Here is a 20,142-nt window from a genome sequence, read left to right on the forward strand (position 1 = left end):
CTGTTCTCTACAGGCTGACTGTTCTCTACAGGCTGACTGGGACTGTTCTCTACAGGCTGACTGTTCTCTACAGGCTGACTGGGACTGTTCTCTACAGGCTGGCTACTGTTCTCTACAGGCTGACTGGGACTGTTCTCTACAGTTGACTGGGACTGTTCTCTACAGGCTACTGTTCTCTACAGCTGACTGGGACTGTTCTCTACAGGCTGACTGGGACTGTTCTCTACAGGCTGACTGGGTTATAATACTGTTGAAAATACAGGTACATGCTACATGTTCTCTACAGTACTAATACTGGAAAATATAGTTCTCTACAGGCTGACTGGGACTGTTCTCTGGCTGGCTGTTCTCTATAGGGACTACATGTTCTCCACTACAGTACTGCTTTCTCAGGCTGACTGGGACTCTCTCTACAGGCTGACTGGGACTGTTCTCTACAGGCTGACTGGGACTGTTCTCTACAGGCTGACTGGGACTGTTCTCTACAGGGCTGGACTGTTCTCTTCAGGCTGGCTGTTCTCTACAGGCTGACTGGGACTGCTCTCTACAGGCTGACTGGGACTGTTCTCTACAGGCTGACTGTTCTCCCTACAGGCTGACTGGGACTGTTCTCTACAGGCTGACTGGGACTGTTCTCTACAGGCTGACTGACTGTTCTCTACAGGCTGACTGGGACTGTTCTCTACAGGCTGACTGGCTGTTCTCTACATGCTGACTGGGACTGTTCTCTACAGGCTGACTGGGACTGTTCTCTACAGGCTGACTGGGACTGTTCTCTACAGGTTGACTGGGACTGTTCTCTACAGGCTGACTGTTCTCTACAGGCTGACTGGGACTGTTCTCTACAGGCTGACTGGGACTGTTCTCTACAGGCTGACTGGGACTGTTCTCTACAGGCTGACTGCTCTCTACAGGCTGACTGGGACTGTTCTCTACAGGCTGACTGTTCTCTACAGGCTGACTGGGACTGTTCTCTACAGGCTGACTGTTCTCTACAGGCTGACTGGGACTGTTCTCTACAGGCTGACTGGGACTGTTCTCTACAGGCTGACTGGGACTGTTCTCTACAGGTTGACTGGGACTGTTCTCTACAGGCTGGCTGTTCTCTACAGGCTGACTGGGACTGTTCTCTACAGGCTGACTGGGACTGTTCTCTACAGGCTGACTGGGACTGCTCTCTACCCAGGCTGACATTTCTCTACAGGCTGACTGGGACTGTTCTCTACAGGCTGACTGGGACTGTTCTCTACAGGCTGACTGTTCTCTACAGGGACTGTTCTCTACAGGCTGGACTGTTCTCTACAGGCTGACTGGGACTGTTCTCTACAGGCTGACTGGGACTGACAGGCTGACTGGGACTGTTCTCTACAGGCTGACTGGGACTGTTTCTCTACAGGCTGACTGGGACTGTTCTCTACAGGCTGACTGGGACTGTTCTCTACAGGCTGACTGGGACTGTTTCTCTACAGGCTGACTGGGCTGTTTTCTACAGGCTGACTGGGACTGTTCTCTACAGGCTGACTGGGACTGTTCTCTACAGGCTGACTGGGACTGTTCTCTCAGGCTGACTGGGACTGTTCTCTTCAGGCTGACTGGGACTGTTCTCTACAGGCTGACTGTTCTCTACAGGCTGACTGGGACTGTTCTCTACAGGACTGGGAATGCTCTCTACAGGGACTGTTCTCTACAGGCTGACTGGGACTGTTCTCTACAGGCTGACTGGGACTGTTCTCTACAGGCTGACTGTTCTCTACAGGCTGACTGGGACTGTTCTCTACAGGCTGACTGTTCTCTACAGGCTGACTGGGACTGTTCTCTACAGGCTGACTGGGACTGTTCTCTACAGGCTGACTGTTCTCTACAGGCTGACTGGGACTGTTCTCTACAGGCTGACTGGGACTGTTCTCTACAGGCTGACTGGGACTGTTCTCTACAGGCTGACTGGGACTGTTCTCTACAGGCTGACTGTTCTCTACAGGCTGACTTGGACTGTACTCTACAGGGTGACTGGGAATGCTCTCTACAGGCTGGCTGTTCTCTACAGGCTGACTGGGACTGTTCTCTACAGGCTGACTGGGACTGCTCTCTACAGGCTGGCTGTTCTCTACAGGCTGACTGGGACTGTTCTCTACAGGCTGGCTGTTCTCTACAGGCTGACTGGGACTGTTCTCTACAGGCTGACTGGGACTGTTCTCTACAGGCTGACTGGGACTGTTCTCTACAGGCTGACTGGGACTGTTCTCTACAGGCTGACTGTTCTCTACAGGCTGACTGGGGCTGTTCTCTACAGGCTGACTGGGACTGTTCTCTACAGGCTGACTGGGACTGCTCTCTACAGGCTGACTGGGACTGTTCTCTACAGGCTGACTGGGACTGTTCTCTACAGGCTGACTGGGACTGTTCTCTACAGGCTGACTGGGACTGTTCTCTACAGGCTGCTGACTGTTTCTACAGGCTGACTGGGACTGTTCTCTACAGGCTGACTGGGACTGTTCTCTACAGGCTGACTGGGACTGTTTTCTACAGGCTGACTGGGGACAGGCTGACTGGGACTGTTCTCTACAGGCTGACTGGGACTGTTCTCTACAGGCTGACTGGGACTGTTCTCTTCAGGCTGACTGGGACTGTTCTCTACAGGCTGACTGGCTGACTTGGACTGTACTCTACAGGGTGACTGGGGCTCTCTACAGGCTGGCTGTTCTCTACAGGCTGACCTGGGACTGTCTCTAGGCTGGCTGGGAGGCTGGCTGTTCTCTACAGGCTGACTGGACTGTTCTCTACAGGCTGGCTGTTCTCTACAGGCTGACTGGGACTGTTCTCTACAGGCTGACTGGGACTGTTCTCTGAGCTGGCTGTTCTCTACAGGCTGACTGGGACTGTTCTCTACAGGCTGACTGGGACTGTTCTCTACAGGCTGACTGGGACTGTTCTCTTCAGGCTGGGCTGTTCTCTACAGGCTGACTGTTCTCTACAGGCTGACTTGGTGTGCCTCTACAGGGTGACTGGGAATGCTCTCTACAGGCTGGCTGTTCTCTACAGGCTGACTGGGAGTTCTCTACAGGCTGACTGGGACTGCTCTCTACAGGCTGGCTGTTCTCTACAGGCTGACTGGGACTGTTCTCTCTGGGCTGGCTGTTCTCGGGCTGACTGGGACTGTTCTCTACAGGCTGACTGACTGGGACTGGGACTGTTCTCTCTACTGACTGGGACTGTTCTCTACAGGCTGACTGGGACTGTTCTCTACAGGCTGACTGGGACTGTTCTCTGGCTGACTGGGACTGTTCTCTAGGCTGACTGGGACTGCTCTCTGACTGACTAGGACTGCTCTCTACAGGCTGACTGGGACTGTTCTCTACAGGTTGACTGGGACTGTTTCTCTACAGGTTGCTAGGACTGGGACTGTTCTCTACAGGCTGACTGGGACTGTTCTCTACAGGCTGACTGGGACTGTTCTCTACAGGCTGACTGGGACTGTTCTCTACAGGCTGACTGGGACTGTTCTCTACAGGCTGACTGGGACTGTTCTCTACAGGGACTGGGATGCTCTACAGGGACTGGGGCTGTCTCTCTACAGGCTGACTGGGACTGTTCTCTACAGGCTGACTGTGACTGCTCTCTTCAGCGCTGCATGTGGACAACCACATCTGTACACCCTACTTTGCACGAAGACAGTAGCGCACCAAGTCATTGCACTAGTTCCAGCCTTCGGTAAATTAGCTTGACATGCTTTTACAGCTCGTTATAATTTGACTAGTTACGTTATATATTTCGTCGTTAGTAGCTACGCCTCGTTCACATTTATCAACAGGATAGTTATGGAGTCCTCACCGGACCCTGCTTCCAGTGACGCGGGAAACAGCGTCTCTAAACCGGCTACTCCAGTCATGGACACGCCGGCGAATCTGAGACCCTCCAAACGGACCACCACCAAACCCCTGTTAGAGGACAGAGTCGTTCCGGCTCCAACAAAGGTAAATAACTCATATTTAGATTTAATAAATATATTTATTTTTTTAACAAAATGCTGTGAAATCTGTTGAAAATAGAAGAGAGGGTGGAAGGGTAACTTCAAAGTGCTTTCCTCTTGACTTGAAGGGGACTGAGAGCTCGGTTTCGCTATAGACGGTTCTTCTTTCTCTGTTCCGTTCTTTTAGCAGAAATGTTCATGGTTTATTGTATTCGATAACAATTAGACAACATTTAACAAGAAAATGCATATATGATTGACAGATTTCCCGATCACTTGTTATTAGTCACGATTTATGGCTATAAAAGATTATTAGTTCGCCTCGCCAGCTCGCTCTGACATTCTGCTTTGAATATCTTGCAAACAGTGACATGCATTCCTTCAGTGATACAATGTAACTTCAAAAAAAAAAAAGATCCGTGAAGTTGAAACCAGGTTTCACATTACAGCTGGACTGACGGTTACACTTTCAAAGTCCACACTCAGTCCCTTACTGCGGCGTTACTAATGGTCATTTGCAGTCTCGCTAAGTGGATTATTCTTATCCGTGGGTTGTATATCCCCCCTCATTGTGAGTATTTGTATTGTATTTAAATATGACATAATACTGTCTTTTTTACAGTACAGACAGTATAAAGCCACACACACACCCCCGTTCTTGCTGTTACGCATGAATTGATTCGCTTCCAGTGGACACAATATGTTTAATGTCGACATAACGTTGGGGTTATTTATGTATCGTAGGTTATGTGTCAACCGTTCATATATCATGTCAAAATCCTCCTGTTTCCATTGCCTGGCCGTTGACTTACTACAGTCAGCTGGCTCAGAGCAGATAGCTGTTATGTAACAACCGTGACTGCGACTGAAAATCACACGGAGAGAGAGAGAGATATCTATTCCCGCTTGCTTTGTCAATGTCAACATGTGTTTCCCGGGTCAGAACATCCCGTTGAGAATTGAATTGAGGGAGAAAGGTCTCCCAGGGCTGTCTGTCTCTGTAGATGTTTAGGAACCAGTTTATTATTATCCTCTATAGTGGCTCTTACTGCACGACGTTTTGTCTCTTAAGTGCTAAGTGTTCCCTTGTGCTAAATAATATACTCGTTTGTCGAGAGATTGCTTAACGTTTGTGTGGCCGTGTAAAAAATAATATAGGATTTTCTAACCAGCAGTTTCCCAGTCGCACAAGCTGAAATAAGACAGAGATTGTAACGTTTGTGGCCGTGTAAAAGGCACCAGCATGGTTAGTTGTATTATGTAACAAGGTTTACAGGGCAGTTTCCCAGATATTCAGGCAGGCTGCAGAACTCAAGACAGAGACTGTTGACAAGGTTTACAGGGCAGTTTCCCAGATATTCAGGCAGGCTGCCAGAACTCAAGACAGAGACTGTTGACAAGGTTTACAGGGCAGTTTCCCAGATATTCAGGCAGGCTGCCAGAACTCAAGACAGAGACTGTTGACAAGGTTTACAGGGCAGTTTCCCAGATATTCAGGCAGGCTGCCAGAACTCAAGACAGAGACTGTTGACAAGGTTTACAGGGCAGTTTCCCAGATATTCGGGCAGGCTGCCAGAACACAAGACAGACTGTTGACAAGGTTTACAGGGCAGTTTCCCAGATATTCGGGGCAGTTTCCCAGATATTCAGGCATAGGCTGCCAGAACTCAAGACAGAGACTGTTGACAAGGTTTACAGGGCAGTTTCCCAGATATTCAGGCAGGCTGCCAGAACTCAAGACAGAGACTGTTGACAAGGTTTACAGGGCAGTTTCCCAGATATTCAGGCAGCATCCAGAACTCAAGACAGAGACTGTTGACAAGGTTTTTTGAGTTGGCAGCTTCAGAAAAGAAGAGACTGATGACAAGGTTTCACCTGACCCGCTAACCCACACTTTCCACGGTTTACCTGACCCCTAACCCACACACGGTTTCCGAGAACATTCTAGACAAGCATCTTGATTGAGGGACATTTTTTTCTTTATTTCGTCTCTTGTACACCTTCTACTTTCTCCTGTATCAAATCAGAAACCAACATTGTTCGTGGTGGTACGTACTGTAGATACGATCGTGGTTCATGTGTGAAGTTAGTTATATTTCTACCAGCTTTGTTATGGTGAAGTATTCCCTCTATATTCTATGTCAGACTGTATTTGGAATTAAATGTTACAACACAAAACAGAACACTGACAAAATTAAAGCTCAGTCCTGAGTTTAAACATAATAATAATTCCACTTGGAAATCTGCTGTTTATAGCTTCTATAGAGGCTTTCCCGTTCAATCGCTCAATTTCAAGTTGCAGATTTTCCCTGCCGTCACGGAGAGGCCAAGCTGGGTTAATGAATGAACTCGAAGCGAAAGTAAACACTACCATCTAGACCTGTGCCTGTACTGTACAAGCAGGTGCAACCAAAATAATGCAGCCGACACTACGTTCTCAACAGAGTAGTACTGTATTGGATAGCATGTAGCATGTACTATATTCTCAACAGAGTAGTACTGTATTGGATAACATGTAGCCTCTACTATATTCTCAACAGAGTAGTACTATATTGGATAGCATGTAGCCTCTACTATATACTCATTAGTAGTAGTACTGTATTGGATAACATGTAGCCTGTACTATATTCTCAACAGAGTAGTACTGTATTGGATAACATGTAGCATGTACTATATTCTCAACAGTAGTAGTACTGTATTGGATAACATGTAGCATGTACTATATTCTCAACAGTAGTAGTACTGTATTGGATAACATGTAGCTATATTCTGTACTGTATTGGATATATTCTCAACAGTAGTAGTACTGTATTGGATAACATAGCCTCTACTATATACTCAACAGTAGTAGTACTGTATTGGATAACTACTATATACTCAACAGTAGTAGTACTGTATTGGATAACATGTAGCATGTACTATATTCTCAACAGAGTAGTACTGTATTGGATAGCTTGTATTGGATAACTGTATGTAGCATGTAGCCTCTACTAAATTCTCAACAGTAGTAGTACTGTATTGGAATAGCATGTAGCATGTACTATATTCTCAACAGTAGTAGTACTGTATTGGAATAGCATGTAGCATGTACTATATTCTCAACAGTAGTAGTACTGTATTGGATAACATGTAGCCTCTACTATATTCTCAACAGTAGTAGTACTGTATTGGATAACATGTAGCCTCTACTATATTCTCAACAGTAGTAGTACTGTATTGGATAACATGTAGCCTCTACTAAATTCTCAACAGTAGTAGTACTGTATTGGATAACATGTTGCATGTACTATATTCTCAACAGTAGTAGTACTGTATTGGACAGCAGTTTCCTGTAGTACTGTATTGGACAGCAGTAGTTCGACAGTATCTACTACAGTTTTCTATATTTGAGTTTCCTGTAGTACTGTATTGGACAGCAGTAGTTCGACAGTATCTACTACAGTTTTCTATATTTGAGTTTCCTGTAGTACTGTATTGGACAGCAGTAGTTCGACAGTATCTACTACAGTTTTCTATATTTGAGTTTCCTGTAGTACTGTATTGGACAGCAGTAGTTCGACAGTATCTACTACAGTTTTCTATATTTGAGTTTCCTGTAGTACTGTATTGGACAGCAGTAGTTCGACAGTATCTACTACAGTTTTCTATATTTGAGTTTCCTGTAGTACTGTATTGGACAGCAGTAGTTCGACAGTATCTACTACAGTTTTCTATATTTGAGTTTCCTTTTATTCCTGAAACATCTTCCTGTTTGGCCTGGCTCATATTTGGCCTGGTCCCAGATGTGTTGTTTTTTTGTTGTCCAACTGCTATGGTTGCTTTCATGTTTGGCAAGACATCCCAAACAGAGATCTGTGACCAGGCATTGTAAAGTGTCAGCCTCAGTCAGATAGCTATCTATAAATGGGAGCTGGCGAGAGAGCTGGGGGTGTATTCATTATGAGCCATACAGAAACATACCTGAATTCATTCAATAGAAACGTAAACTTTTTGAACGAATTGATTGATGGGTTACACAACACTGACATACTGTAGTAAGTGAAACCACAGTGGTTCTAGGGAGGGGAACGAGTGAGTGCTGGAGTTACATATGTTTTCACAACACTGACACAAGATGGATGGGACTGTGTGATTGGTAACTAATGGACTGAGACAGGGTCGGGTTAAAGCTGTAGTTAACCCAATGTAGGTAGTGCAGAAGAGTACAGCCCTCTCCTAGTCAGGCTGGTAGTCAGGCTGGTGCAGTGGTAGGTGTAAAGCCCTCTCCTAGTCAGGCTGGTGCAGTGGTAGGTGTCAAGCCCTCTCCTAGTCAGGCTGGTGCAGTGGTAGGTGTAAAGCCCTCTCCTAGTCAGGCTGGCAGTCAGGCTGGTAGTAACACTGGTGCAGTGGTAGGTGTAAAGCCCTCTCCAAGTCAGGCTGGTAGTAACTCTGGTGCAGCAGTAGGTGTAAAGCCCTCTCCAAGTCAGGCTTGTAGTAACTCTGGTGCAGTGGTAGGTGTAAAGCCCTCTCCAAGTCAGGCTGGTAGTCAGGCTGGTGCAGTGGTAGGTGTAAAGCCCTCTCCTGGTCAGGCTGGTTGTCAGGCTGGTGCAGTGGTAGGTGTAAAGCCCTCTCCTAGTCAGGCTGGTAGTCAGGCTGGTGCAGTGGTAGGTGTAAAGCCCTCTCCTGGTCAGGCTGGTTGTCAGGCTGGTGCAGTGGTAGGTGTAAAGCCCTCTCCAAGTCAGGCTGGTAGTCAGGCTGGTGCAGTGGTAGGTGTAAAGCCCTCTTCTAGTCAGGCTGGTGCAGTGGTATGTGTAAAGCCCTCTCCTGGTCAGGCTGGTAGTCAGGCTGGTCCAGTGGTAGGTGTAAAGCCCTCTCCTAGTCAGGCTGGTAGTCAGGCTGGTGCAGTGGTAGGTGTAAAGCCCTCTCCAAGTCAGGCTGGTAGTCAGGCTGGTGCAGTGGTAGGTGTAAAGCCCTCTCCTAGTCAGGCTGGTAGTAACACTGGTGCAGTGGTAGGTGTAAAGCCCTCTCCAAGTCAGGCTGCTGCAGTGGTAGGTGTAAAGCCCTCTCCAAGTCAGGCTGGTAGTAACTCTGGTGCAGTGGTAGGTGTAAAGCCCTCTCCAAGTCAGGCTGGTAGTCAGGCCTGTGCAGTGGTAGGTGTAAAGCCCTCTCCTGGTCAGGCTGGTTGTCAGGCTGGTGCAGTGGTAGGTGTAAAGCCCTCTCCTAGTCAGGCTGGTAGTCAGGCTGGTGCAGTGGTAGGTTTAAAGCCCTCTCCTAGTCAGGCTGGTAGTCAGGCTGGTGCAGTGGTAGGTGTAAAGCCCTCTCCTAGTCAGGCTGGTTGTCAGGCTGGTGCAGTGGTAGGTGTAAAGCCCTCTCCTAGTCCAGGCTGGTGCAGTGCCTGCATGTGAAAGCCTCTCTCCTGGTCAGGCTGGTAGTCAGGCTGGTGCAGTGCCTGCAGGTGTAAAGCCCTCTCCTGGTCAGGCTGGTTGTCAGGCTGGTGCAGTGGTAGGTGTAAAGCCCTCTCCTAGTCAGGCTGGTGCAGTGGTATGTGTAAAGCCCTCTCCTAGTCAGGCTGGTCCAGTAGTAGGTGTAAAGCCCTCTCCTAGTCAGGCTGGTGCAGTGGTAGGTGTCTCTGCCCTCTCCTGCAGTCAGGCTGGTAGTCTGTCCTGCCTGCAGATAGAAAGCTGTCTCTCTGTCCTGTCTGCAGATGAGAAAGCTGTGTCTCTGTCCTACCTGCAGATAGAAAGCTGTGTCTCTGTCCTGCCTGCAGATAGAAAGCTGTGTCTCTGTCCTGCCTGCAGATAGAAATCTGTCTCTCTGTCCTGCCTGCAGATAGAAAGCTGTGTCTCTGTCCTGCCTGCAGATAGAAAGCTGTGTCTCTGTCCTGCCTACAGATAGAAAGCTGTGTCTCTGTCTCTGTCCTACCTGTCCAGATGCACAAGCTGTGTCTCTGTCCTGCCTGCAGATAGTGAAAGTTGTGTCTCTGTCCTGCCTGCAGATAGAAATCTGTCTCTCTGTCCTGCCTGCAGATAGAAGATGTGTCTCTGTCTCTGTGAAACCCCCAGTGCCTGCAGATAGAAAGCTGTGTCTCTGTCCTGCCTACAGATAGAAAGCTGTGTCTCTGTCTCTGTCCTACCTGCAGATAGAAAGCTGTGTCTCTGTCCTGCCTGCAGATAGAAAGCTGTGTCTCTGTCCTGCCTGCAGATAGAAAGCTGTGTCTCTGTCCTGCCTGCAGATAGAAATCTGTCTCTCTGTCCTGCCTGCAGATAGAAGGCTGTGTCTCTGTCCTGCCTGCAGATAGAAAGCTGTGTCTCTGTCCTGCCTACAGATAGAAAGCTGTGTCTCTGTCTCTGTCCTACCTGCAGATAGAAAGCTGTGTCTCTGTCCTGCCTGCAGATAGAAAGCTGTGTCTCTGTCCTGCCTGCAGATAGAAATCTGTCTCTCTGTCCTGCCTGCAGATAGAAAGCTGTGTCTCTGTCTCTGTCCTGCCTGCAGATAGAAAGCTGTGTCTCTGTCCTGCCTGCAGATAGAAAGCTGTGTCTCTGTCCTGCCTGCCTGGAGATAAGTAGCTGTGTCTCTGTCTCTTTCCTGCCTGCAGATAGAAAGCTGTGTCTCTGTCTCTGTCCTGCCTGCAGATAGAAAGCTGTGTCTCTGTCCTGTCTGCAGATAGAAATCTGTCTCTCTGTCCTGCCTGCAGATAGAAAGCTGTGTCTCTGTCTCTGTCCTGCCTGCAGATAGAAAGCTGTGTCTCTGTCCTGCCTGCAGATAGAAAGCTGTGTCTCTGTCCTGCCTGCAGATAGAAAGCTGTGTCTCTGTCCTGCCTGCAGATAGAAAGCTGTGTCTCTGTCTCTGTCCTGCCTGCAGATAGAAAGCTGTGTCTCTGTCTCTGTCCTGCCTGCAGATAGAAAGCTGTGTCTCTGTCCTGCCTGCAGATAGAAAGCTGTGTCTCTGTCCTGCCTGCAGATAGAAAGCTGTGTCTCTGTCCTGCCTGCAGATAGAAAGCTGTGTCTCTGTCCTGCCTGCAGATAGAAAGCTGTGTCTCTGTCCTGCCTGCAGATAGAAAGCTGTGTCTCTGTCTCTGTCCTGCCTGCAGATAGAAAGCTGTGTCTCTGTCCTGCCTGGAGATAGGGAGCTGTGTCTCTGTCTCTGTCCTGCCTGCATATAGAAAGCTGTGTCTCTATCCTGCCTGCCTGCAGATAAGGAGCTGTTTCTCTGTCTCTGTCCTGTCTGGAGATAGGGAGCTGTCTCTCTTTCTCTGTCCTGCCTGCAGATAGAAAGCTGTTTCTCTGTCTCTGTCCTGCCTGAGTAGCCATGTCCTGATTGAATGCACATAGCCTAGTTTTTTCATATAGAACATGATTAAATATAGCTTGAGACCTTCAGTAAAAGTTTAGATGCAGTTGTTGCCACATAGTGACAGTAAAAGTTGTTTGCTGTACTTGGTGTGCTTGGTACATGGTGACCTTGTTTATACTTCAAACTGGGTGATGATGTTCTGTACCTTCTACAGTAGAGTCCCAACCACAGTGAAGTGTCCTCTCACCAACTGAGAACTGGTTTAGTGTTCTGGGTCACAATTATTTTGGGCTGCTGTGAAACCCCTCAGTGGGCTGGCTGGCTTGGAAGGCCCAAACCTCACTGGTGACAGAGGCTGGTTCCGTGGTTTGATATAAATTCTGTAGTGGAGTTACATGGTATCATGGAAACTTTGGTACTTTTACCCAAATACTATAACATGAAAAACAGTTCAATACTTCTATCAAATATGCCTCACATCATCTACTGATTTTAAGAGAGGATCAAGTCTGTTTATCAAGCAGCCAATGTCCCATTTAGGGCGAGTGCACTGTGCCTGCTCCTCTCAAACTGTCTCTAGTCTGCCCTGAGAAACCACTGGAAGACTGAGCTGAGGAACCACTGGGAGACTGGGCTGAGGAACCACTGGGAGACTGGGCTGAGGAACCACTGGGAGACTGAGCTGAGGAACCACTGGGAGACTGGGCTGAGGAACCACTGGGAGACTGGGCTGAGGAACCACTGGGAGACTGGGCTGAGGAACCACTGGGAGACTGGGCTGAGGAACCACTGGGAGACTGGGCTGAGGAACCACTGGGAGACTGGGCTGAGGAACCACTGGGAGACTGTCCTGAGGAACCACTGGGAGACTGGGCTGAGGAACCACTGGGAGACTGGGCTGAGGAACCACTGGGAGACTGAGCTGAGGAACCACTGGGAGACTGGGAGAGCTGAGGAACCACTGGGAGACTGGGCTGAGGAACCACTGGGAGACTGGGCTGAGGAACCACTGGGAGACTGGGCTGAGGAACCACTGGGAGACTGGGCTGAGGAACCACTGGGAGACTGGGCTGAGGAACCACTGGGAGACTGTCCTGAGGAACCACTGGGAGACTGTCCTGAGGAACCACTGGGAGTCTGTCCTGAGGAACCACTGGGAGACTGGGCTGAGGGAACCACTGGGAGACTGGGCTGAGGAACCACTGGGAGACTGGGCTGAGGAACCACTGGGAGACTGGGCTGAGGAACCACTGGGAGACTGTCCTGAGGAACCACTGAGGGGAGACTGGGCTGAGGAACCACTGGGAGACTGGGCTGAGGAACCACTGGGAGACTGGGCTGAGGAACCACTGGGAGACTGTCCTGAGGAACCACTGGGAGACTGACTGCTGAGGAACCACTGGGAGACTGTCCTGAGGAACCACTGGGAGACTGGGCTGAGGAACCACTGGGAGACTGGGCTGAGGAACCACTGGGAGACTGTCCTGAGGAACCACTGGGAGACTGGGCTGAGGAACCACTGGGAGACTGGGCTGAGGAACCACTGGGAGACTGTCCTGAGGAACCACTGGGGAGGAACCACTGGGGAGCTGAGGAACCACTGGGAGACTGGGCTGAGGAACCACTGGGAGACTGGGCTGAGGAACCACTGGGAGACTGTCCTGAGGAACCACTGGGAGACTGTCCTGAGGAACCACTGGGGAGACTGGGCTGAGGAACCACTGGGAGACTGTCTGAGGAACCACTGGGAGACTGTCCTGAGGAACCACTGGGAGTCTGTCCTGAGGAACCACTGGGAGACTGGGCTGAGGAACCACTGGGAGACTGTCCTGAGGAACCACTGGGAGACTGGGCTGAGGAACCACTGGGAGACTGGGCTGAGGAACCACTGGGAGACTGGGCTGAGGAACCACTGGGAGACTGTCCTGAGGAACCACTGGGAGACTGGGCTGAGGAACCACTGGGAGACTGTCCTGAGGAACCACTGGGAGTCTGTCCTGAGGAACCACTGGGAGACTGTCCTGAGGAACCACTGGGAGACTGGGAATACCATATTACCCCCTGTGAATACCCTACTACTCTATTACCCCCTGTGAATACCCTACTACTCTCTTACCCCCTGTGAATACCCTACTACTCTCCTACCCCTTGTGAATACCCTACTACTCTATTACCCCCTGTGAATAACCTACTGCACTTTTACCCCCTGGGAATACCATATTACCCCCTGTGAATACCCTACTACTCTATTACCCCCTGAGATACCCTACTACTCTATTACCCACTGTGAATACCCTACTACTCTATTACCCACTGTGAATACCCTACTACTCTATTACCCACTGTGAATACCCTACTACTCTCTTACCCCCTGTGAATACCCTACTACTCTCCTACCCCTTGTGAATACCCTACTACTCTATTACCCCCTGTGAATAACCTACTGCACTTTTACCCCCTGGGAATACCATATTACCCCATATGAATACCCTACTACTCTATTACCCCCTGTGAATACCCTACTACTCTATTACCCACTGTGAATACCCTACTACTCTGTTACCCACTGTGAATACCCTACTACTCTCCTACCCCTTGTGAATACCCTACTACTCTATTACCCCCTGTGAATAACCTACTGCACTTTTACCCCTGGGAATACCATATTACCCCTGGGAATACCCTACTACTCTATTACCCCCTGGGAATACCCTCTCCTCTCTTACCCCCTCTGTGTACCATATTACCCTTTAGCCCCTGTGAATACCCTACAGCACTATTACCCCTGTGAATACCTACTACCCTGTGTGAATACTGTACATTTCATTACTTCTGCCTATATAAACAAAACAAAATAGAGGATACAGTTGTGTCCTCCACCCTGGTTGTATTCACCAGGCAGGTCTCTGTGTTGCCAGATGGACTCCAGCCTTCTGAGCTGCGTCCAACCAGGAGCTGAAGCTCTTTTAAAGTCCTGTTCCAGTCTCCTTTTCACCTAATTTTAACACCTGATTTACTTAACCAGATCCACATCTCAATAGCTGGATTCCCACTGCATATATTTATATTCTCATGTCAGCCTCACTGATTATTTTCCTCCTTAAATAATTATTAGTGTTTTTTTCTTCCCAGCCCTCTATTCCCATGTCATTGTAGTTGAAATATTCCTAGTGTCTTTATTGTGTTTAGGTGAGAGAAATGATGTCATTGTAGTTGTGTATATTCCTAGTGTCTTTATTGTGTTTAGGTGAGAGAAATGATGTCATTGTAGTGTTGTGAATATTCCTAGTGTCTTTATAGTGTTTAGGTGAGAGAAATGATGTCATTGTAGTTGTGAATATTCCTAGTGTCTTTATAGTGTTTAGGTGAGAGAAATGATGTCATTGTAGTTGTGAATATTCTAGTGTCTTTATAGTGTTTAGGTGAGAGAAAGTGTCTTTATTGTGTTTAGGTGAGAGAAATGATGTCATTGTAGTTGTGTATATTCCTAGTGTCTTTATTGTGTTTAGGTGAGAGAAATGATGTCATTGTAGTTGTGAATATTCCTAGTGTCTTTATTGTGTTTAGGTGAGAGAAATGATGTCATTGTAGTTGTGACAGAAGTGATGTCACTCTAGTGCTGATTGGAGGAAGAATGTCTTGGATCAGGACAGACATGGAGGACTTGTGCCAAGTCTGTTAACTCACTCACTCTCTCACTCACAGACACACAGACAAACACTCACACTCACTAGAAAACACTATAGAATTAATCAATAGCATCTGCTTTCAATCTTGTTTATTTTAGATAATTCATTAAGTCATATGATTACAATAATTTGAGAACTACACAACTACAGCAATTATCATTTTTTAAAGTTCCAATCAACAATGATTTTAAATCAATAAGATAACATTCTATATGTCAGACTTGACTTCCTTCATCTGGTCTTTTCCAGACTTTTCTCCTGTGACTTGATGTCTTCCTCTCAGCAGCCGTAGAGTCTGTTGATCCTCAGGATGTCCGTGGTGGACAACCCCTGTCTCTGGCCGATGGGCACGTCGGGGTTGGGGATGGGGGTGATGGTGTCCATCCCGTTGATAGAGAAGGCTGTTTTTCCATAGTGCATGACAGAGCTGTAGTCATAGGGAGTGTTCAGGTTGTTGGTGTTTTGATTTATCAAAGTTGTAGGCATTGTTAGAGTCGATGTTACTCCAGTTGATCGTGACGTACTGGTCACGGTCGCTCCTGGTTTGTTCGTGTTGGAAGCCCAGAGCGTGAAGAGTCTCGTGCTGAATGATGCCGAAGTAAACACACCCGTTCATTTGGAGAGAGACCGTTTGTTGGCCTCCCACTCTCCCAAGAGGGGACCAGCACCCATCTCTGGGCTCGTAGCTGATGAAGTCAACCTGATTCTGCCAAGGCACGGCGAATGCAGGTCTTGGAAGGGAAGGCCCGGAGGGCGTTTTCAATGCCCTGCTTGTCAGAGGAACTGAAGCTACTGCTCACTGTGTAGGGCACTTCAACCAAGTCCGTTCAAGCCTTTTTTCCAGAAGCATCCTGCACTGTAAAATAACATTCAGCTGGTTAGTCAATTATATTTGAAAATACAATTATTTTGACATAAAAAATATATTTGTTATCTTTATAATTTATTAGTCCCTTTACTCTACTTCATTCGTTTAACCAACCTGAAATGTAAATATGTAAATATATCAACATAAGATGCACGTAAAAACAACTCCAAGGGACATTTTCCCTCAAGACTAACTTTAAGTTCTAGCAACAACTTTGACACCTGGCTTTGTTTTTAGAGGATTGTGGGTAATTCCACATTCTTTGACTTTACAATATTTCTACACAATGTGTTCAGGTTTCGGAAGAAAAGTATATTTCTCACAAATGATTTGTATATTATATATATATATTAGTCTAGGAACCTTGGTTTGTTATCACTTTCTTCTAGGAACCTTGGTCTGTTATCACTTCCTGTCTTGGAACCTTGGTCTGTTATCACTTTTTCTGTCTAGGTTAACTGTCTTTGGTGATCATGTTTTTAGGAACAGGAACCTTGGTCTGTTATCACTTTCTAGGAAACTTCCTGTCACTGTTATCACTGTTTAGGAAAAAGTAGGGAAGTATATTAAACATAAAAATACCTTGTGTTGGAAATACTAAATAAGCTGATGCAGATAGTTTTAAATTAGAATTTGCAAAATATTGTTTTCAGTGTGTATTGGTTGTACCTATAGCAAATCATGGCGTTTCTGGTTGTTGGTGCCACCATGTCCCCCTCCAACAGAAACTGACTGGAGCCGTTATTAGTGGTCAGAATTCTCTCAGTGATGTCTACAGCCTCTGGGTTGTCTGTTAGGATCTCTGGTCCACTTCCATCCTCCATGAGAGGGTTGGCCTGAGAGAGGCCCAGCAGCAGCAGCAGCAGCAGGGTGAGAGAGGGGCTTTGCTCCATCTTCAGTGTGTGGAGAGGAGAGACTGGATGGCTCCTTGGATCTGACAGTGGAGATTCTCTAGATGGCTTCTTGGTCCTGGAGATGCTTTGGAGAGTCTTGATGTGTGATTCTGTCTGGTCAGTCCTGGGCTTTTTATACAGTCCTCCTCAGGTGTGTCTGCTGGAGGATTCTGGGTTGGGGTCCATGTTGTTAGTCCTAAATAAACCTCTGAAGGGAGGGCTCCACCACCACACCTACAGTTTCAACATGGTTTTAATCCATATGGGTCCATTTACACCTGGCCATGCCTACTCAACAAACAGGTCACACACTAATGTAATGACAGTTGACTCTACGACAATGATGTGCTGAGGAACGTGTCAGATTGAGTAGGCCACTGGTTAAATATTGTCACATTTGCCATTTCCTGTTTGACAAATGCTATAGAACAGGTAAACAAGTTGTTCAGACAAACTCATCGTTGTAATATTTGTCTGGGAATATGAATCAAATGTATTGGAAGAATTATGTTTGTTATAGATTGTGGTAGTTGTGCCTGTATAGCTGAGGCCTGCATTAGTGAAAAATGGCTAAATAACAAAGACCTCCAAACATCATGGTTTAAATCCCTGAGCGGTTTCCTTCCTCTCTGGCAACTGAGTTAGGAAGGACGACTGTGTCTTTGTAGTGACTGGGTGTATTGATACACCATCCAAAGTGGAATTTTTTTTAAATTTTACCTTTATTTAACCAGGCAAGTCAGTTAAGAACAAATTCTTATTTTCAATGATGGCCTAGGAACAGTGGGTTAACTGCCTGTTCAGGGGCAGAACGACAGATGTTGTACCTTGTCAGCTCGGGGATTTGAACTTGCAACCTTTTGGTTACTAGTCCAATGCTCTAACCACTAGGCTACCCTGCAAATTTATAATTTCAGATCAAAGTCAATGGAGGTCAAATGGGTGAGCATGGGAGTACAAATGGGCTTCTTCCTCTGACTGCATTAATATCTAACAAGCACGCACACACATCTACTAAAGGAATGGGCCCAATGTCAGATTGTTGATGATCAGGCGTATATACGGAGATGGGTAATGCAAGATATTTTGTTATTAAAGTGACTGGTGTTCCATTTATTAAAGTCAGTGATTTCAAGTCCTGGGGACAGCCTCTAATGTGCTAGTGATGGCTATTTAACAGTCTGATGGCCAGGACCCAATGTACCTGCACAGGATAGAGGGGTGAACAGGCAGTGACCGGGTGGTTGTTGTCCTGGAGGGCAGGTAATTTCCCCCGTGATGCTTCAACTTGGAGAGCCCTGCAGGTGCAGGTGGTGATTGCCTACCAGGCTATAGTCAATGCTCCGATTGTTCATCTGTAAAACTTTTAGGGTTTATGACAGTATTTTAGCCTCCATTGAATAGGTGCTGTATTCCTCTTAGATGGGTTAGGGCAGTGTCAGTGAGTGTGATGGCGGTTGCACCTTGTCCACTGTGGATCTATTGGGGCTGCTTCTGCAAATTGAGCAAATCTCCTTATATTAAGGAAGACTGGAGGTTCTGCTCACCCGAGTTAGAATACCTCATGATAAGCTGTAGACCATACTATAGTGATAATGTTCATCTATATTTTTCATGGCTGTCTATTTACCACCAAAAGCAGATGCTGGTACTCAATGAGCTATATAGGGCCATAAGCCAAGAAGAAAATGCTCATCCAGAGGCAGCACTCCTGGTGCCCGGTGATTTTATTGCAGGAAAACCGAAATCCTTTAAACCTGATTTCTACCAGCATGTCCTAATTACTACCAGCATGTCACCTGTGCAACGGGGACACACACACACAAACACACACACACACACACACACACCCCACACACACACACACACACACACACACACACACACACACACACACACACACACACACACACACACACACACACACACACACACACACACACACACACTCTGGATTACCTCTACTCAACACACAGAGATGTATACAAAACTCTCTCTCACCCTCCATTTGGTAAATCTGACCATAACTCTATCCTCTTGATTCCTGCTTACAAGCAAGAACTCAAACAGGAAGTACCAGTGACACGCTCAATTCAGAAGTGGTCCGATGAGGCGGTTGCTAAGCGACAGACTGGAATATGTTCCGGAATTCATCCGGAGTTCACCACATCAGTCACCTGCTTCATTAATGAGTGCATCGACAACGTCATCTCCAGTGACCCGTGCGTACATTTCCAAACCAGAAGTCATTGATTACAGACAACATCTAGACACTAGTTTTTATTGACAAGCTGAATGTACCCGAGCTGTCTGTTTTTAAAATACTAGCACACATCTCGGACAACAATGCATACCCCACAAGACATGCCCCAGAGGTCTCTTTACAGTCCCCAAGTCCAGAAAAGATTATGGGAGGCGCACAGTACTACATAGAGCCATGACTACATGGAAGTCTATTCTACATCAGGTAACTAATGCAAGCAGTAGAATCAGATTTAAAAAGCAGGTAACAATACACCTTATGGAACAACAGGGACTGTGAAGAGACGCACAGCAAGGAACAGAGACATGCATTCACATACATTGTGATATTGTTGTAAGGTGGTATTGACCATTCATTCAGTACAAACATAGTTCACTGTTTTAATCTGTTGTTTTATATGTGACACTTCAGTCGGTTGTTGTAATGCTGTAAAGGTGGTTGCCAACCGCCATATAAAGTCCAAAGGAGAAGAAGCCTGATGGAAAGAGGAGAGATGACGAGAAACTAATTTCGTTTACCGTTTTAGCTGTTAATTTATTGTCGGAGTAGAGGACCTTGTGCTTTATCCCATGAGCTAGCAACAGCAATCGAGCTAACTAAATTGCCATAAATGTTCAATGCTTTTTGACCTGTCCCCAAATTAACATAATTGTTCCTCCTGATTGCGTCTGGTGTGGGTGAACAAAATCAACTTGCGAGCGAATACAGGGCTTCCAAACTATTAAGGATTACAAAGGGGAACCCAGCCACGAGCTGCCCAGTGACACAAGCCTACCAGATGTGCTAAATGCATGCTACACTTGCTCTGAGCCGAGCAACACTGAACCATGCGTGAGAGCACCAGCTGTTCTGGATGACTTTGTGATCATGCTTTCCGTAGCCGATGTGACCTTTTTAAACAGTTGAACGTTCACAAAACCCGCAGGGCCAGATGGATTACCAGGACGTGTTCTCCGAGCATGCGCTGACAAGTGTATTCACTGATATTTTCAACCTCTCCCTGACCCAGTCTGTAATACCTACATGTTTCAAGCAGACCACCATAGTCTCTGTGCACAAGAACACCAAGGTAACCTATTTAAATTATCATCGCCCCGTAGCATTCACATCTGTAGCTATGACATTCTTTGAAAGTCTGGGCATGACACCCATTGACACAATCATCCCAGAAACCCTAGACCCAGTCCAGT

At 47.1% G+C, this 20,142-nt stretch overlaps 1 pseudogene; it reads right to left on the bottom strand.

Moving 5' to 3' along the window:
* Positions 1–15,179: 15,179 nt before the first annotated feature.
* LOC135537475 (hatching enzyme 1.2-like) lies at positions 15,180–16,689 on the bottom strand (annotated as a pseudogene).
* Between the last annotated feature and the right edge of the window lie 3,453 nt (positions 16,690–20,142).

The sequence above is a fragment of the Oncorhynchus masou genome, unplaced genomic scaffold (assembly GCF_036934945.1).
Source record: "Oncorhynchus masou masou isolate Uvic2021 unplaced genomic scaffold, UVic_Omas_1.1 unplaced_scaffold_789, whole genome shotgun sequence".
In the NCBI taxonomy this organism is placed as follows: domain Eukaryota; kingdom Metazoa; phylum Chordata; class Actinopteri; order Salmoniformes; family Salmonidae; genus Oncorhynchus; species Oncorhynchus masou.